Below are 20,981 nucleotides of genomic sequence, written 5' to 3' on the forward strand. Positions count from 1 at the left end.
TTCCTCAAAACAAAACACAGGAACAATCTTCTTATATTAAAAAAAAATAAAATCAGGGCATCAACCTGCATCAATTAATCAAGTGTCCTCACTTTTCTTGTCTTGCTTTTTCCCCTTTTCTGTGTGAGTAACCTAAAATCATGCATGTAATTATCTGACAGTTATTTCAATAATACAAAAATAATTTTAGTAATCCCTCTCCCCTTTTATGACTGGAGTCTTTTATCAAGTCTATGGCTCCATCTCAGGGTGTGAAGCATATATATTATTATCATTTTTAGCTAGAGTCAGTGGCTTTTATTTTTTTTCATCGATACACAAAAAGAAGAAGTCTGTTTGTTTCCATCTCTATTTTTTTTCCAAGTGTAAACTAAACAACTGCTTTTACATCTCTTGCTGGTTAGCAGCCAATGTAAATGCTTATGCTAGGAGAACAAGCCCATTTCCTGCCGTTAAGGCTTTTTTGTTTATCCTAGAGCTACTCACTGCCACTGCCTGCCCCTGACAGACTATTAACCCCTGTTTCTAGCAGGAATACCAGATGTGGGTTTCTTAAGCAAATTATTGGTTATTTCACCACATGTCGTTTTTACATTTAAGTGTTTCCAGCCTCTCAGAACATTCCACAGAAACAACATCACATTTTCCTTCAACCTGTTAATTAGCATAATTATTTATCAGCCTGAAACCACAGCTAGAGTTTGTTAAGCAGCAGATAGATATGCACTGGGTAGTGGCCCAAGAGACTAGAAAGAGTGATGAGAGGAGGGAGGCTGTGGGAAGGCATGCTGTTTGCATTTGTCTCCATCACCTCCTCTGAAGACCTCTCCAGCTGATATGACACATCCCTCTTTCATGCTGCAGGCAGAGGAGATTTCAGGGTTACTTGTCTGCCAAGTTCTACCCAGCTGTAACAGGGAGATCTGGCTCCAGATGATCACCCCAAAAAGAGGTGATATGAGAAATATGCACCCTCTGTTATCTCTGGCAAAGTCCAATCCTCCCCTTGGATTGATATGTTCCTTGTGTACTTATATAATCTCCCTCACTGAAAGGAATTATAAGATTGCAACATTTGTAAAACCTCTAGGATGTAGTTTCTTCAGTCAACATTAACCAAGAGGGTCTTTGTCTAGCCTTGTGCAAGCAACATTCATCCTTAGGTAAAAAAAAAACCCTTTGCAGAATAATATATTAGAAGAAGCAGGTCCAAACTACTCATTCGATATAAGAATAAATTAAATAAAAAATTGTTTGATACATTTAAAATGCTCTGCCCCTTATGCAGAGGTTCTGAATCCAGGCAAGCTAAACCTCTCTTGCCCCGGGCCCCATATGAGCCTAGTGCTAGAGGTGTTTCTGTAGGTCCCTCTACGGGGTGGATGGCACTCACCTCTTGAAAGGTTAGGCAGTTTTCTACGTGAATGTGTCTAGGCTGCTTTTATAGCTCCACCAAGTCCTGTACTTCTGCCAACAGCTGTACTGTGGTTTATGCATACCTGGTAATTGACAGGATTTAATGGAAAAATTATTAATGGTGGTATGGAATAGTTATGGATAAGTTTCTAAGTGGCTACATTTGGCTATAAGCTGCAGTAGAGTCTATTTTTTTTCAGTCAAACTTCAGAAAAATATTACTTGGCAAATGAATTAGAATGTTCTGTGACCACAGTTCAAATATGCTGGTTTTCCTGAAACTGTTCAGGACATCCAATTATATTCCCAAGCATTCCAGTTCATTTGCAAGACTAGAGACACAGCAGAAGGTATCCAAGACTGGATTGCTCTGGTCATGTGCTTCCATGAAGCGATCTGTCAAGTGAAACTCAACTCACCTAGGCTGTTAGTAGAATTTCTCACAGTGTTTGCCAGTCTTTTTTCCCATAGTGACCTCTTCCTAACTATTTCATTATAGCTTGTATTTTATCTTGTATCTTTGTTATGTGAGTGAAAAAGAGTTGAAGGGGTTTTTTCCACAGGAGAAACTACAGCTCTGATATTATTATTACCTGGGTACAAAGTTGTCTAGGCTTATGTTTTAATATGCTTTAAAAAGGCAATAAAACATTATTAATATTTGTTATTTAAGATTAGTGAATGCAAGTATTCACCACAAAATTTCAGCTAAGAAGGACAAATTCACTTTGATTTTCATTCTCTTTGTTTTCCCCACACCAATAAAAGATTTTAAAAAATTAAATCCTATTTCAAAAATCTTTTCTCTAAAACCTTTCCAAACCAGTAGAAAAAGTACTATGATTTTAAGTCCTCCCAGCTGGATGCCATTTTTTTTTTTTTTTTTTTGAGGGGGTGTAGGGTTTTTGTGGACTTTAGAAAGTGGAAAGCCAAAGCAATTTAGACTAGAAACTCAATAAAAGAGCAGCTGGTCACAATGCCAGCTAAATACCCCTCAACTCCTATTGTTCCAGAGAGATGATTGACTATTAAGTAGGGTTGAAAAGTTTGAAGGATGCACTGCGTTATTTGATACAGTACAAATTACCATCCTAATTAATACTCCTATTTATTTGTAAAAGGTCCTAAAATCTGGTTTATAACACTTAACTCTTGTTTCTCTCTAAGAAACCAGACAGGTAGTCTGCAGAGCAGCCTCAAGCTTACTGGGGGAGCTGTCCAGTGTCCTTTTTAGTTGGCTGTTCCTTGACCCCCATTTTTGAGTAAGGGCAATGTTGTTTTGGATAACTTCTGCTCCGTCAGTCTTGCAGAGCTCAGCTGGCACCCTGCTTGTGTTTTGTATGACTTCTGTTTCCCTAAATTACATCCTTCATCCATTTCTCCAAGGCTATGCTGTTCTGATCTGCTATTCTTAAGATAAGAATAAAACATTATTCTGTTCTACTGTCCTAATCAAGTGAACAAAATGCTGAACTGTTTTACTTTCTACTGTTCTTATCACCTCAAATTTATTTAAATTTTGGGCTTTATGTGCGTGCTCTTAATTTGTTATAGGCCCCAATCTCTGCGGGAATGTCAGAGAACAATGTTGCAGCAACTGTAGTGAAGGACAGTGGTTGCAAACCCAGGTTTGGTGCTGGTGCAGGCACTCGAGCCCTGTGTCCTAGCCACTCTTCCAGCTCTGGCACCCTCTGCATCCCTCCCTTTGCTGCATGTGTCAGGGGCACTGCTTCATGGCCAGTTATGAAGCCAAGTGCTTTCCAGGTGGTTTTGCAGCTGAAGTAAAGGCTTTGCTCTTGAGAAACCTGAACTGGTGCTTTCTTAAAGAGACCTGCAGTTGTCAAACTGGTATTTATGTGCTAGATCTCAAGTGAGTTCTTGCTTCTTATATTCTTTTACATGTCTTCCTGCAGCACTTTCCCAGTGAAGGAGAGCAAACAGGCAAGGCTGGGTGTGCCACATGTCCTGGTTATCTGTGTGCCAGAATCCTAATGGCACACGGTAACCTAATGGCAATCCTGATGACCAGCCTTTTATTTGTAAGCTCACAAGAGACCTGATTTTAGCATTGCACAACACCTTTGAATTTATCCAGGAAAACAGTGAATGAATTGTATGAATATTTAATTTATCTCTATTTTAAAATGCAGATCTACACAGGCTTAAAGAAGTAAAAAAACCAGACAGTTCTGAACATGGGTGCATATCTGATTGGCATGGCAGGACAAATTGATGAAGGGAGTGCTGTGGATGTTGTCTGCCTTGACTTCAGCAAGGCTTTTGACACTGTTTCCTGTAACAGCCTTGCAGGCAAGCTCAGGAAATGTGGGTTAGAGGAATGAATGGTGAGGTGGATCGGGAACTGGCTGAATGGCAGAGTTCAGAGGGTCTTGACCAGAAGAACAGAATCCACATGGAGACCAACAGCCAGTGGCATTTTCTGGGATAAATCAATACTGGAACCAGTCTTGTACAACTTGTTTATCAATGACCCAGATGAGGGGATAGAATGTACCCTCAGCAAGTTGCTGATGGCACTAAACTGAGGGAATGGTGATCCACCTGACGGCTCTGCTGCCACTGGTCCCCCAAGTGGGACCTTGACAGGCTGGACAGAGCTGGGCAGAGAGAACTTAACGAGTTCAACAAGGGCAGGTGTCGGGTCCTGCACCTGGGCAGGAGCAGCTCCAAGTGCCAGCACAGGCCAGGGGTTGCTCCTAGAGAGCAGCTCTGTGGAGAAGGACCTGGGACTCTTGGTGGATCACAAGCTGCCCCGCGAGCTGGCAGTGCCCCTGTGGCAAGGAGGGCCAAGGGTATCCCGGGGTGCATCAGGAAGTGCATGACCAGAAAGTCAAGGGAGTTGTGCCTCTACTCAGCCCTGGTGAGGCCACATCTGGAGTGCTGTGTCCAGTTCTGGGCTCCTCACTAAAAGAGAGACAAGGAGCTGCTGGACAGGGTCCAGCAGAGGGTCACAAAGATAATTTGGGGTCTGGAGCATCTGTCTTATGAAGACAGACTGCAGGAACTGGGCCTGTTTAGTCTGGAGAAGACTGATATCTGAAAGGTGGGTGCCAAGAGGTGCCAGAATTTTTTCAGTGGTGCCCAGTGACTGGACGAGGACAAATGGACATAAACTAAATCACAAGAAGCTGCACCCTTACATGAGGGAGAATTTAATGAGGAGTGGCAGAGCACTGGAATAGGCTGCCCTGGGAATTTTTGGATTCTCCCTCTCTGGAGACATTCAAAATCCACCTGGATGAGTCCTGGGTGAGTTCCGGTGTAACCTGGTCTAGGTCACCCTGCCTGGGCAGAGGATTGGACTGGATAATCTCCAGAGGACCCTTTCAACTCTAACAATTATGTGATTCTGTGTTTCTCTGATGTACTGCTTTTATCATCATTAGATGTTTGCAAATTCTGCATTACTTAGCAACCACCTGAGTCTATGAGAATGTGAAAAATTAAAAATTTCCTTAAGTGATACTCACCTTCACAGACATGTACGAACATAACAATGTCAGTTTGGGTAGAGGGATGTGTGATGTCAGGGTGCAAGCTCTGACTGGCAGCACTTTTCTGTTGAAAACCCTTAGGGGAAGATGTGCTTTATGTGCAAATTGATTCATCTGCCAGAAGTATTCCTTTACTCAAAAATATGTTCTTGGCACTTCTTTGCAAGTACAGTAATTGTGTTGGACATGATTTAGTATACTTCCACTCATGCAGGTAATGACTTTTTGAAGTAATTTTCCATGAAACTGCTTCTAATATTTTCTGTAGACCTGTGGAGCTACAGTAGTGAGTTCTCAAAGTGACACATTAGAGTCGGGCCTTCTTACATATAATATTGTCTAGCTTTATTTTATTATATTGCAATATATTATGCTATATTTTCTTTTCTGGACAGAGACAGGCAGTGTAGCTCAGACACTGAGGATAAAAAACTACCCAGGCTGAGAAGCATGGGTTTGCTATATTGTATCATGGCTCTGTGACAAGAGATCCCTTGTAATCTACAGGCCTGTGGTGCATGTTTAGAAGGGAAATATTACCTTTGCAGTATTTTAATTCAAGTTAGATATTCAGATTAGTGTAAAGAAGTCTCCTTACAGCACATGTCAGGATCATTCTGATTTTCTTTATCAGAAGTGTCACAAAAATGTCTCCATTTTGTAACCCTACAAAGAATAACTGAATGACCCCAAAATGCCACAACATTTCACCTTGATAAGGTGGCCCTAGTGATGTCCCATGAAGGCATTTTGGATTAGTGGAAAACATTTAAAAATCATATTTTTATAACCCATGTGAAGAAAAGTAAGGTTCCCAGAGCTAACAATAAGTTGTACTTAAAAGTTGGAAGTTTTCACACCTTTGCTCTAATTCATTTTAGTGTGTAGTATTCATGAAAAGACTGTATACGTGAAGAGGAACTGATGAAAAATCTCATCTGAATTTTTTGTTAGATCTTTTAACCTTCTTCACAGCACTTCAGAAGCTTTGCTGCTAGCCAAATCCAGAGAGTATATATATAACAAGTAAGTTCACCATAGCCAGTTTCAGTGGCATCACTGATTTTGGGGTTGGATCAGGGCTGGTTCTTATTTTTTTCTGAATAGCCCAAGAGTGCACAGGAAATTTGACACTATTTAATGCTTACTAATATAAGAACAAAACTAGTTTCCCTTGCAAAAAGAGATTTAGGAACATTTCTATCCAGAAACCTAAGGAAAATAGAAGCTTGTTGGCCAAAGACAAGACATGAGAGATTTCTGCCAGAAAAAAAAGTAGCAGTACTTTTTTTTTTTCAATTGAAACACAACTCTGAGTTCATCTGGGGTTTAGAAATATTTTAGAAAATTTTTGGTGTATCTAGACAAACTAGAAAAATGTCAAAACAGATTCTAGGACATGATAAAAAGGCTTTGTGCATTTAAAGGAGTGGTATCTTTGTTATCTTTTTTAAAGTATAGTAATGTTTTCTAGGGTAAGTATGTCTGTCATGCTTAACAAAATTTTCTTACAAACAAAACCTGACCAAATTATGCTTCACTGAGGGAAATTCAGAGAGAAGCCTGTAAACTCAATAGAATAGCCTATAAAATCAGCTGAATCAATTCAGATTTACCTACCACTAATTTAGAGCAGAGGGTGACTTACAGTTGGCTCCAACCTATGTAAACTGACAGTGTGGAAACATAGGAAACCAAAGTCTCACCAAATCAATAAACTGACTCAGAAAATATTGCCGTGGAATCATGATTCTCTAAGCAGGCTACTCACTGTAAAAGAAATTCTCTCTAGCCTTGCGTCAATACAGAAACAGTGTTTTTATTTTAATTCCTCTCGCAATCACCTCAATGTTAAAACAGGTTTCTGAGGTAGAAACCCAGGATATTTCTTGAGGTCACTTTTTTCTGTAGGAGTTGTACAGTCTTTCCTTTGTGTATATACCTTTTTTTAAAAAAAAACCACTTCCATATATTTTCAGGAAGTGATATCATATGAACATGCTGGTAAAATTAGCCTGAGGCTTTTACTACATTTATATACAACAAAAGAAATCTTTGTCCGTAATTACTTGCAAACATATTATTGGTTCCTTGTAATTGTGTAGCCAATGATTATGGCAGAAAATCAATAATTTTATGTAGTTATGACTAAATACCAGTACACAACCCTCTTATTATCAATAATCAGTGTAATAAAGCTGGCTTATTGTGCTAGTATTAAGAGGTCCCAGTATATACTTGAAGCTTTTGTTAGCTGGAGCTGTGTTTCAGCTTAATATAATTTCTGGCAATACCGAGATAATAAAAAATTACTGGCTTCCATATGATGCACATATGCTGGAATGGACAGTCTCTGGTTTTTAGGCTGTCTCATTAGTAAAGCTGGATTCTTCAAAAATGACTTGGATTTTAATAAATTTCAGTGCCTGTGTGTATTCTTTTCTCCAGAGAACTTTCAAGAGGTATCTGGCACATACAGTGTATCACCATTTTTTTTTCCAATTCAGTGCAATGGGATTTTATTTACTGCAGTGTATAAAAGAGGCTACTTTGGAACATGTATATGCCATATATAAGACAAATAATGTTGGTTAAAGAAAAGTTTGATTGTTTGTAGAACTTCAGAATCTGAGCTTATGCTCATGTGTTTCTTTTTCTGCAATGCAAGGGTATTTTCTGGTAGTGGGTAACACTCAATTTTGATAAATTTAGCCCTACATTGAAAGTTTTTCCAAATTTCCAGGGCAAATCTAGATTTATTTTCTTGTGGGGAATGCTAACAGATGATTTAATTTATGCTTGCCATGCTTTACAATGCTCAAAGAGTACTGATGGTAAGTACAGTAGCACAGACCAGCTTTTCCAGAGAGACCAGTCCCTGAGCACAGCTGCCCTGCTGCTGAAGCTTTTCCCATGCCCAGAAGCTGCCAGCATGAGCACTGCTATGTGGCAGTTCTCTGGGCTTCCAAGCACAAAAGCTGCTGGGAGTTGGGCAGTCCTCACCAGCAGAGCCCACAGGAAGTTTGCAACAGAGAGGACAAGCAGCTTCTGTAAATGGACATGAGCCCATGCAGCTGTCTTTACCAAGTCTCTGTCAGATCCCAAAAGAAACTACACTGTCCAATGATTTGGGCACAAGCCTACCACTCCTCCTTAGTTTAAAACTTTTCTTCTACCACCACACTGGTGTTTGGCCATGGTACTAGCCTGTGTTTGTTCTTCCACAGGTGAAGTAGGCACAATAATGTACTTGTATCAGCTTGAGAAGGAGGCATATGTATGAGAGACTGTCATTTTGTAGTGACACTAAAGAAAGCATGAAAATATAATAAAATATCATTTAATCTGTCTTTTGCGACTTCATTAGAGCCAGGAGTTCACTCTGCATATCTCTCCACTGACATATTTGCAGGAAGAGACACAGAGTAGGAAATGACATCTGCAGAGTTCCTCAGTGAGATTGCAGATGAAGCTCTCAAAACCAGCAATTCCATCTCAGGAAGGCTTTTCCTTCCAGGCAGATCCTTGCCCGGGGGAACACGAGAGATACATTCCTGAAGGCAGCCATATGCAGGTCGTGATATAAATTGGACTAGACTGTATTAATATATCACTGCCATAATTTAAGAAAAAAAGTAGTGTCTTTACAGATGCAGGATAGCTGCATAATGTGGCTGAAGCGAGAACAGTTGACATCATTTGATAGTTACCTTTTCCTTTCTCAACCTACTGCTCAGTTTAGCAGCATGAATCAACATGCATGCAAACAGAAGTTGCCTGACAAAGTTTGTTCACAGTACAGTATTCCATGGAGGACTATCATGTCAATCAGAATATTACTGTCTTGCTATTCTTATATTCAGTGAGGAGGTTTCAGTACTTTCATTTAGGTCCCCTCCAAAACATTCTCAACCCCTGAAAGCCACTGCTGCCTTTTATATTCTATAATAAAATTAAAAGAAGCAATGAGGGAGGCATGTAAGAATGTGCTTGCAGTTAATGACCCTACACACATGCTGAAAATTAAATGTACACTTCGTGTTTTCCTGGATGTGGGCCAGAGAAGGCAGCTCACAGGATGAAGTCACCAATGGGTATAGTGTACAGCTCACAGCACACTGCAGGGATCTTTTTCTCCTCTGCTGTATGGCAGCTTTAAAGGAAAAGACTGGAGTCTTCCTTCAGTGCACTGGTGTTTTACACGGAAGGAAAGCATGATCTTTGAAGGGGTTTTATGTCATGACTCTTAAAAAGAGTCACAGAGACTCTGACAATAGCAGTAAATTGAGTTGCCCTGATCTCATGGGCAAGCACAGGTAATACCTACATCCTGTATAGAAAAAAGAGCAAATGGAGATCCAGCTATGTTTGTCAATACTGTATTGTACTGTTTTCAGTGTTCTGCATTTCTTGGTTTTATTGTATCAGTAAAATGACACACAAATGGTCAGTCACAAATACTTGTGCCCTTTGCTGTGCTTCTCTCATTCTTTGTTGGGCAACAAAAGTAGAGAAAATTGGCCTACCCTTTCCAGAAACAATTAATTGTAAACAATTAACAGTTAATTGTAAACAATTAACAGTTAATTGTAAACAATTAACAAGGAAATGTGGGCATTTCTTGCTCCACATGGAAACCTAGTTGGCTTAGAGGTTCCTTCTGGTTGATATGAAAAAGTAAAATAGTTTTGTTCATTTAATTTGTTCTCTCCCTAGGACAAAAAAAAAAAAAAAAAACCCAAAAAAACCCAAACAAAAACCACAACAAAAAACCAAACCAACAACCAAAAAACAACAACAAAACAACCAAAACCACACAGCATTTTTGCTTTTGATTTAATTTGCTTTGCCTGGATTACTATTTCAATGCATTATGGATTACATGAAGCATGAGAATTTGAGAACTTGTGTTTATGAGAGATCAACCAGAAGATTGATCTTGCCCAGTGGTTCTTTGGTTTATTCCTTTGTGCGTAGTCATTCTCCTTTACCACAGACTGTGGGCCCAGAGAACATAATGCATGGTAAGGAACATGGACATCATGTGCACAATGCTGTTGTGCAGAGGGAAAAAACAGCACATAAAGAAAATATATGAGCTTTATATTACCTTTTGGACACATCTGTTGACTTCAAGTGCATTAACCAGTTCAACCAAATCCTAACTAGGATCGGGCAATGGGAAGGACACACTGAGCAGCTGCAGAGTTGAAGCTAGACTCAAATTCAGGCAGGTGTGGCAATGCACAGCAAATACAAAATCAATGGGAAAACAGGAACGGAGAGTAAGCATGCCTGTGATTTGTAATTTAAGCAAATACAAGTGGACCATGTCCCCTACAACAAAAAATCACGTTGTTTCTATTTACAGTGCCTGTATGGAAATTGCCTCTGAAAAAGCCAGTCCCACAAGAAGAGGAGCAGCCATGATAAAGAACAAAAACCCTTTAGACAAAAAACCCCAAAGTGCTACCGTGCAGTCTTGATGAGCACCAAGGGTTATTCTTCCCTGTCTCTGTTCAACTGCAATGCCCTGTCACCTGCCTCAAGGCAACATATCTTTATACAATCCAACTTCCTTCTCCTGTAATCCTGTGGTGCACATATCCTCCGAACAGAGAGGGACATAGCTCTCCCAGGATTTTCTTGGGAAGCTGTGAGAAGCTGGTAGAAAGCTCAGAGAAAGAATTAAAACAATTATTATCTTATTCTCTGCACCTGGCAAGCAATCTCTGTTTGTCAAAGATACTTACAAGAAGGAGTTGTCCCTTCTCGAACAATAGGTGAGAGAAGATTCCTAAAGGCCAGTGAGGTCTTCGGTCCCTCACTGTTTCTATAAGAACTGCGGATTTCTAATGATAAAGTGCCTTTTCATGCCTTCTGATGATGGAGTCTCTGTATCACCTTTGCCTGTGCCTGATACCCCTTCAGTGATATAATCCTAAGGATTCAGAGAAGTGAGGTGTGGTCTTACATAAAATAAACGTCTTCAGACTACAATCAATTTTCTTAAATGAAAAGTACTCCAAGGACATTCTCTGTGATTAGCAGGAAGAGGCTGCAGAGCAAGTGATGAGGCTGCAGAGCAAGTGATGTTCTAATGTTTCTTTTAGTCTGATCTGTCAGAATGGAAATCAACATAATTACATGTTAATAAAGCATCTCAGTCTGTAGCTGCAAGGCCAGAGCAATGCACTTCTGAATACACCTTGTTAAATTATTTTCCCACCCTTCCCCTTCCAATTGCTCAAGTGTGCTAGTGCTCATTTTGATGTAAGCTTACATATGTTTGTTGTCTTAAAATCCAGTTTTTCAATTCACTGGTTTCTTTATTCTCCCCTTCTGCTATGCCATTTGTGTCAGGGACTAGCCTGTGGACAGTGACCAACTCTGGTAGTTGAAAACCTCCCTCTGGCTTTGAGGCTCCTGGTGCCAAGCATTGACCAATTGCAGCCTTGGCACTGTCCTCTGGATGAAGTGGAAAAGTACTTCAGAAACTTTGTTTCCCTTCCAAAAGCTAAAGACATAGGAAGAAAATAAATGCAAAAGAAAAAAATAGTGAGGGAATATAGTAGGGGAAATAAGTTTGGGTATTTATATGTGATGCACTGTTTGGATGGCTGATGTGGGAGTAGAAATGTCTATCATTTTCTGGACAGAGGAGACTTTGTTCTTGGTGTTACCTGTTGTAGTACTTTACTATAGCTGCAGCTACAGATTGGGTCAAGCTTTGCCCTTGGTAATTTTCCCAGCTTTGTTACTGGCTCTTCCTTCTCCTGTTTACAGTCAGTTTCAAAATGGAAGCAGCAGTTCATTTTCTTTCCTGTCCTTTAGCCCTGAACAAGTCCCTGGCTGTCAAGTGGCACTGGAGAAGATGATTTTAACAAGTGTTTAAAATCTCCCATTAATATCTTTGTTTTCTTGTGTTTTGATGGCAGGCTAGCTGTTTCTCAAGATCCCACAGAACTGCATGAAGGAGATGCTACAGTGATGATGTAATTGCTGAGGAAGCACAGACAGAAGGGGAAGACTTAAATCTCTAATCTTCCCCTTGCCCGTGGCTTTCACCATGTTTAATTTTTTAACCTATTTTTTTCTGTCTTTAAAATCATAAATTAATAAAGATTTAAAAAGTCAAACAGTCGGAGTCTGCCTCTGTGTTAACATAATGGATACTTCAATAATATAAAAGTTTATTTCTAAATAAGGCAAAGATGACTTCTAACCACAGAAGCTGGAGCAATAAAAAGAAAAAATATCATTGCTGCTGTTGTCACTGGTATGTTCTAGGGAACTTTATCACCATGTAGCAGGGGTCTGAGGTAAGGGACAGCTCCTGAGACACACAACTGAAACTGGTCAGCAGCATAATCCTAGACTCCCATGAACTTTCATTGTAAGAATGAGTTAAAGCTCTTCTCCCCAAGTCAGGCAGAAGTACACCCTTCCCTCTGAATCTGGTCACGGGCAACTTGAAATGCCCATGAACTCAAAATTTAATAGCTAGTCCCCATTTTAGTCTTCTTTAGTCTTTTTGGCTAATCCTTTTTCTCAAGAGCTTTTGCCATGTATCTTGTATCACCACACTTGCTTTTCCTGGACAGATCCTGTTCAATGCAATTGCAATCAACATAATCATACTGAATTCAAATTATACTGTTCACCGGGATTAGCCAGAGATACAGATAGAGCAGAGTGGTTCTTTGTGGCCCATGAAAGGTCTGCAATCAGCTTCTATTTCTCTGTATCTAACACATCACTGTCTCCAGGTATTTCTTTGTCATCCCTCTCTTTAAGACAGAAAACAACCTCTCTTTAAGATTCCTCCAAGGCCTTCTGAAGAATACAGATATGACCTTAATGATAAATCTTTTGTTGCAGCAAGTATCAGTTACTAGATGCAAAAAACCCCAAACAATGGCATTCTTCTCTCTGGTACTTACACAGCAACGTGCAGAACCAAACTGTATGTACTGATCATTATACTGTTCCACATACCCTGGCACTGTTTTTCACAAACATCATGGAAACATTTTCCATTAATATTCATTGGCAAAGTATTGTTGTTTTGATTATATGAGAGTATTTTTCCACAGGTGGTAGATGAAGTAAGAGGAAATCAGATCCTGCTTTGGAAATCATACAGCCCTGAACCTGGGGGGATGGAGCTGTGGTGCTTGTCCCAGCTATGGGAGACTGTGTCTGTGGAGCTCCCTTGTTTAAATGTCGGCAACACATTATTGATTAGCACCTGCTCCCCGTGTTCAAGTGGGACATTGTGAGTTTATAGATCATAATGTTTCCTCAGGTGCAAGAACTGAGCTGGTGTGTTTGCACAGTTATTGTTAAACTGGGAATGAAATTAATTCAAATGACTTGTGAATCTCCAGGGAGGCAGGAAATGGGAAGTACCAATTTCCATGAGGTAGAGTATGCTTGGCTAAAATTGGTTCTTGGTTACACCTCAGATTTTTTATCAGTTCCAGGACCCTGCAGAGATGGGAGAGGAGTCGGGATCTCTCCCAGAGTCTATTTGCCTCAGCTTGTGTCCCAGTATGAGACATTGTTTGCTTTCCTTGCTTTTCTCCCCCTGCAAATTTTCTCCTCTTCTGTTTTAATTCCAGCTAGCTTATTTTTGGCCTGTGTACAGTGGGAAGCTATCCAGACTTTTTCCACTGACTTTATTCTCTACACCAGCAATCACAGCTGTCATGACTTCATAACTATGAAACAGTACTGCAGGCGGGGGTAACAGGCCCTGAATTGTGTTCATCTGGCAGGAGATATAAAGTGGCAAATGCAACCTGTGTAATTCTTGACCACATGCTGTGTTATTGCAGAAAAACACTTTTATCATGCACACAAATCACTTTACTTTTTTTTTTTTTTCCTTTTCCTTATTTAATTTTCCTTTAGCTCAGAAGGTCAGTATTTTCAACACACTCAAACCACTAAAGAAAAAATGTGCTCAAAATAAAGTCCATAAAATAAGAATTGATTATACTGACTTGTGCCGAATACATGTAGTAACAAGCTGGTCCTCTAAAGGCCATGGCAAAGCTCCCACTGGCTTTATTTGGGCCAAGAGTTCATTCCTACCCTTCATTTTCTCTGCATTAAATGTGATGCCAGTACTATACTTTGATGAAGGACACATGAAGACCTACTTATACAGTGGTATTAATATATTTTTCTGTTTTCAGTGGAAACTGTCAGAAAAGAATAATTTGCAGATATTACAGTTAAATATACTGCTGATTTTCTTGCTTACATTTTCCTGGACATTAACCTATGATCAAAGTCATAATAACCAATAATGGCAAAAGGGTCAGAAGTACTCCACCCACAGTAATTAACTGTACCACCACAGGGGCAAACTGAACACTGAAATACTTTTCATTTGCTGACATGCTACAGCTCTGAGTTAAACAAGAATGAACAGTTTTCAAATTATGAAAGTGAATGTATCTATCAAAAAGAAGAATTTTTGCTTTTTCATTTGTATAGCTATAGTTAGCCAAAAAAACTCCACTTTAAAAAATTCTACTGTTGCAATGACCCAAGTCTGTAGACAAAAGTCCTTCGGAATATTTCTTTTAAATATTTATTTTAGATTACAACTCCCTTGACTGAGGAAACATTTTGCAGCTATAACGTGCTGATTGTACAGTTGCTGAAGAACATACGTAACAGCAAGGTTGAGGTTTTACAGGCCCCACAATAATGTCCAAGCTATTAAACATCAAGCAACAGCAGGCTTTTTTGCCTAACCGCATAACCCTCCAGGGAGAAGCCGTAAAATACAGCCCTGTACAACATGTCATCCACAAGGGCTATACTGAGTTTTTGGATTACACTCTACCTGATTAATACTGATGTCTAATATCTGCTAACAATGTTAGTGCAGACATAACCAGTGTAAGAAGATGCATTAGATTCCTTTGGTATGAACGCAGAGTGAATCAGCTCAAAAGGGTAACACTAAGATCTAAGATCTAAGATTGTTTACCAATACTAAAATCAAGTACTCCTAGGTTTGGCTGTTTTTTAAGAACTTACTAGAAGAATTGTCAACAACACAGACAATAATGGAAAATCCCTTACTAGACAGAAACAACAGAAGTGAAAAACAAAGAGCAGACTTGAGGATTCAGAGGCTGCAAAAGATGCTTTGGTTCAGGTCATAGCCAAGCAACCCAGCCACTAGTGCAAAGAGCAGAAATGAGAATGAATGGAATAATAGACTCTGTGATTTCCTTTGTCTTCAGCATATAAATTGCTCATCTGGAATCAACAAGCAAAATCTCAAGCCAGGTCACAGACTGTGTCTTGTAGTATTGGGCTGGTAAAGGTAAGTACAGTAAGATATCACAAAATCACAGAATCAGTCATGCTGGAAAAGACCACCAAGTTCAAGACCAACCTATGACCCAACAACACCTTGTCACCTAGACCATGGCACTGAGTGCCACATCCTGTCTTTCTCACACACCTCCAGTTGCTCCACGTAGCAACTCCACAGCTTCCCTGGGCAGCCCATTCCAATGTCCAGTCACCCTTTCTGTGTAGAACTTCTTCCTAATGTCCAACCTAAACCTTCCCAATGCAGCTTAAGACTGTGTCCTCTTGTCCTGTCATTGGTTGCCTGGGAGAAGAGACCAAGCCCCACCTGGCTGCGCCCTCCTTTCCTGCAGTTGTGGAGAGCAGTAAGGTCTCCCCTGAGCCTCCTCCTCTCCAGGCTAAACAACCCCAGCTCCCTCAACTGCTCCTTGTAGGACTTCACCAGCCCTGTTGCCATTCTCTGGACATGCTCCAGTATCTCAACATTCTTCCCAAACTGAGGGGTGCAGAACTGGACACAGCAGCCAAGGTACAGCCTCACCGGTGCTCAGGTCCTGAGCCTGGTCCCTGGCCACATGGGCACATTATTCCTGATACAGGCCAGAATGCCTTTGGCCTTCTTGGCCACCTGGACTCACTGATTGACAGTAAAGAGTAACTCCAGGTCAATCAGTAGCCCCAGGTCCCTTTCTGCTGGCCCCTGTCCAGCCACTCTGACACCAGCCTGTAAATCTGCAAGGGGTTACTATGGCCAAAGCACGGGGCCCAAAACTTGGTCTTATTGAACCTCATATTGCTGGATTGGGCCCTTTAATCCAGCCTGTCCAGATCCCTTTGCAGAGCCCTCGTACCCTCCAGCAGATTGACATTCACCAGCTTAGTGTCATCTGCAGATTTGCTAACGATAGATTTGATCCCCTTGTCCATATACTCCCAGGAAGGACAGATTACCTATATGTTCTGCAGTTCAGCATGTGAAAAACAGTTACTTCTCAAATACTTCCTCTGAAATGGGCTTTGGGTATGGTACACCATGGTCTGGACCCAGGACCATGTACATTTGCCATAAAACAAGCCTATGTGGAAGTTCTTTACTAAATTAGGAGTGCTGTCTCTTGACAAAGAGAGTTTTCTGATGCCAATTCTGTTTTCATTTAATCAGTTTGGAGAAAACAAAAGAGCTAGACTGATCACCTTGACAAGAGCAAGTCTTGCCTTAACTGGTGCACATGCACTTGTTCTAACAAAACCATGTTTCAAGCTTCTGCATGTCAACCAGCTGATTTCCTTCCTTCTTTCCCATAGACTGCAGTGTATTCTAAGAAATATTACCTGGAACTCATGTCTGCAGCACTGGTGTCTGCAGCCACTATTGATGGGCTATGAAATTTATAGCTGAAGCAATCAGATACCTCAACCTCTACACTCACCTATACAACACAGACCCTATGGCACCTTCTGACATGGTAGACAGGGAGGTGATTGGAATAAACTGTTGCAGCTTCACCAAGGACAAGTCCCGCCTGACCAATAGAAGGCAACAGCCTTCTATGATGGAGCGACTGCATCAATGGACAAGGCAAGTGTTACACATGTAATTTATCTGGAATTCTGTAAAGCCTTTGACATGGTCCCCAACAACATCCTTCTCTCTAAATTGGAGGGGGAGGAAATTGGTGGGTGGACTATTGGAAAGGAAGGGGACTATGTGACATCCAGAGGATAGTGATCAATGGCTGAGACTCCCAATGGACACCAGTGACAAGTGGGGTCCCCCAGGGTTCTGTATTAGGAACTGTGTTATTTAATATCTTCATTAATGACATGGATGTATGGATCAAGTGCACCCTCAGCAAATTTACAGGTGACACCAAGCTGCGTGGTGCTTTTTATATTAGGTAACTGTGCTGTCCCTTGGCTTTTTTACAGCAGAATGTCAAAGAAATTAGATGTGGAAAAATGTCTTCCTCATCTTCCCAACCACCTGACTATTTCTAAAACTCCTTCTCCCTTGTCTGCAATCTGGGTTTTGTTTCAGCCTTTTATGCTTAATGCACATTCTGTATTAAGTCAAAAACCAGAGATCACCAGTCTCTGGTTTATTTCCTCCTCCTAATGTAGCAGTTGATTGCTGGAAGTTAAAATCTCCCATTACTGCCACTTGGCCTCTTTTACATTCTTTTTTTATTTGTATAGTCATTTCACAGAAGATAAATCACAAATTAGTAAACCCACAGCACTGATAGCACAGTGTTCTTTACTGGATCATCAGTATGAAAAACGAGATGTATGTCTGTAGATCTGTCCCTGTGCTGCTTCTGCAGCCTTGCTAGCAGAAGGATACAGCAGTGGAGGAAGCCATTCAAAAGTCTGCCTAAATGTGTTGATTATCAGTTTAGTATTACTTTGTATTTACTAGCACATAGCTCTTAAGGTATGATAGGTACCCCCTCTTCCTCCTTTTGTTAAATACATTTTCATATATTTTTAGTTGCATTTTGTTGGGTGCCTGTTTCCAGACACTGACTTCCGAAAAGACAACTTTTATTATGAAAACACTATTGGCATTCTAATGAGGACAGGCTTCAGGGTTACAGTTGTTCAGCCTGGAAGACTGAAGGCTCCAGGGAGACCTGGTTGTGACCTTTCAGTACTGGAAGGGGTTTTATGGGAAAGACAGGATTTTTAGCAGGGCCTGGAGCAATATGACAAGGGGTGATGGTTTTAAACTGACACAGGGTAGATTTGTACTACAAAAAAGGAAGAAATGTTTTTACAATAAGGTGAGCCTTTTAATTTGATACAGCACCATCAGGGATAAAGTGTAAAAAAATGCATGAATAAACAAAACTGTGTGTTCTGCCAAGTAGAATTTTCAGTTATTTGTACTGTATAGCTCTGTGCTATAATACAAGAAGACAGCATCCCAGCAACATTAAAGCTTTCAACAAAACTGCTTGTCATCAAGTTTCCCCTAATTTAATTTTGTTTCAAGTTCTCATTTGTTATGCCACTTGGCTTTTCCTATCTCTTCTACCAGCTTCCAGAGAACCCAAACCTATAACAAGGTTGCTGTTGCCTGCAAGATACTGGGTTGCCTTAAATTCAGCATCTTTCTCTGCTGAGCAAGGGCATTCTGTAAGAGATACTAATACAGTTAAAAGCCCAATGATAGCCCAACTCTTCCACTTTTTGAAGAGTCTGGTAGGTATTGTGGAAATGTCAGCCTGACAGCATTCCATAGAGGTATGTGCATGACTGGGGTCCTCATGGGGGAGCCCAGATGCATGGGAAAGCCTCCCTATATACATGGGCTTGCTCTAATTCAAATGTGGCTTATCTAGATTTAATTTCATATATCACACCAGCCTCAGAGGGAAAAAAATAGCCCTCAATCATACAATATAATATTTGCAGAGAAAGCAAAAAAGCCCATTACAACTCAGTGGGAAGTATGCAGGGCTCCTGGGATGGGGAAGTACAAAAATAATTTAGGGAAAATAGGATGCTTTTGAAAGAATCTCAACTATATATTTTTTCAGATGTCTAATTATTTTTCAACTTTTGACGTGTCTTAATATAATGGCATGAAAAGATGCAAAAGACTAAATTCAAAGCCCCTATTTCTGTGGTTTTAAATCTGCAGAGCTTCTGTGAATACCAAGAAGGCACTATGTGCACCCACCATCCTTTGTTCACTAAGTATTTACTTAGGGAGGCAGAAGATGATTACTAGCATAAATATTTGTTTTGTAATAACATTACATAGAAATTACTTGCTAGATGCTGCACAAGAAAGTGGATTGACTCTACATACACCCATCTTGAATTTAGGCCAGGCTGCGTGGAAAGCACGAGGAGGATCAGACAGGGAAGCTGGCATTATGAAGAGCAAAGCACTTGTATTTAGCTCTTCCATATATATCTTCACCGTTTTGTGTCACTAAATATTGAGAATCAGGTGACATTAACATTTGGAGGTGGAGATCATAATCACTGGGCTTTACACATGAAGTCTGTATGGCTGGGTTGATCTGCTGTTGCTGTCTCTGGAACTTGGAAAATTGCATGGGTGATAAAGTGGATGAAGTCCTACTGGACACCAACACTTCTGTGTCTACAGGCACAGGGCTGGTCTGTAGATTCAGAGTAAGACACAGACATACAGAGCACAGCCAGAAGAACTTGGTGGTCATTTCATCCCAGAGTGCAGAAACCTTGCAAAACGATAAGTGATTGCTAGGTACATGAAATTCCTAATGAACTAATATATCTACTAATAAAAGTATATTTCTTATACCTTGATGATAATGTAAGAGCCACATGATATTGTACCCATGGATAAAAAGCAACTCCTTCCTCTCCCAGGCTGTTGTCCTGGGTTGCTCTAAAAGATCTGATCAGGAATGTGGTATGGTAACATGAGGATATAATAGGTCCCCTGTGAGACAGCCCTCAAATGTTTTTCTTAAAAGCTCATCTCAGCAGGTTACAATCACCTAAAAATCTTAACACATAGTAGTTTGAGAACATAGGGTATACTTTATGGTGTTTGCCTCAGGACAGACACCTTCCTTAATGGAGCTATTTTGTAACCAGACGTCCAAAAGAAGAAGAAATTATTATCCTTGTTTTCATTTAAAACTGCTCTAAGTAGGAGAAAGTTTATATGAATAGGTAGGAAAGATGTGCCTCAGTGGGAGAGTTTGAAACCATTTTGATCTCGAAGGTATTTTCCAAGCCTAGATTCTTTTCCACAGTATCATTTTGACTTTTTTTTCCCCAAGAGCATATTAAAATAATGACAATTTTACAGTCAGAATATAAAATCATGAGCAAATTCTCAATGGGAATCTCAATGGGATAGACTCTAACCTGGGAAAGAAAACATTTATATCCTAGTACAAACAGGTGTAATCCCCAAAGGCTCTTCGTGCTCAGCAGTACTGTTCGGTGTTCAGTTACATGCGCACTGTGTGTGCACAAATGTGGTTTTATTATGACTTCATTCATCTTTGGAGCATACAATATAGTGCATATGTACACAGTGGATTACATAGTGTCTGTGCATTTCAGTGTGCTCCATGAATGGCTGCGTGTTCGCTAGCTAAGCACAGATATGTGTATGGAGACTGGATTTGCTCTGAATAACCTAAAAGTAACAAGAAAATTTCGTGGAGAAAATGATGGGTGTAGCTCTATCTTGGGATTCCTGATATTATATAAATTAAAAATATTATATACCTTGCCACCTACCAATCATCACAAATTCCTATCACTTGCAAACCCCTCCCTGAGCTAGCCCATTTCACTATTTAAAGATACAAAGAGACCATGGATAATAATCCAGCCAATAAGAGTGGAGAAGAACAATGCCACACTGAGCAGTTTCTGCCTTTTCTTTCTGACCCAGACCAGCCCCCACTCAGCCAGTCCTGTGACCAGCCCTGTTGTCACCAAAACACTGCCACCCAGATGGAGAACAGCCGCACACGAGTAGGTCAGAACACAGAGAGCTCAGCTGCTCCTCTCATTTCATGGCCTGCCACCTCCAGTGTCCCTGCTGTGCCCTAGGCCCTGCCTCTCTGCCATGCCTTGATGGCCTTGTTGCTGCCATATTAGCATTTCTGTGTTCTTGGTTACCTTCTTGAGGTTACCTCCTCCAGCTTCTGCCCATCCTCAGGAGAGTTGCTTCTTTGCAGCTTTACA

At 40.5% G+C, this 20,981-nt stretch overlaps 1 long non-coding RNA gene across 1 annotated transcript in view; it reads left to right on the forward strand.

Moving 5' to 3' along the window:
- LOC121360711 overlaps positions 1-11,997 on the forward strand; it is a 70,268-nt gene extending 58,271 nt beyond the window's left edge. Inside the window, exon 3 of the long non-coding RNA XR_005956246.1 lies at positions 11,870-11,997. This is a non-coding gene — a long non-coding RNA (uncharacterized LOC121360711). The remainder of the gene's footprint in view (positions 1-11,869) is intronic.
- The last annotated feature ends 8,984 nt before the right edge of the window (positions 11,998-20,981 follow it).

The sequence above is a fragment of the Pyrgilauda ruficollis genome, unplaced genomic scaffold (genome assembly GCF_017590135.1).
Source record: "Pyrgilauda ruficollis isolate IOZ18807 unplaced genomic scaffold, ASM1759013v1 scaffold53, whole genome shotgun sequence".
In the NCBI taxonomy this organism is placed as follows: domain Eukaryota; kingdom Metazoa; phylum Chordata; class Aves; order Passeriformes; family Passeridae; genus Pyrgilauda; species Pyrgilauda ruficollis.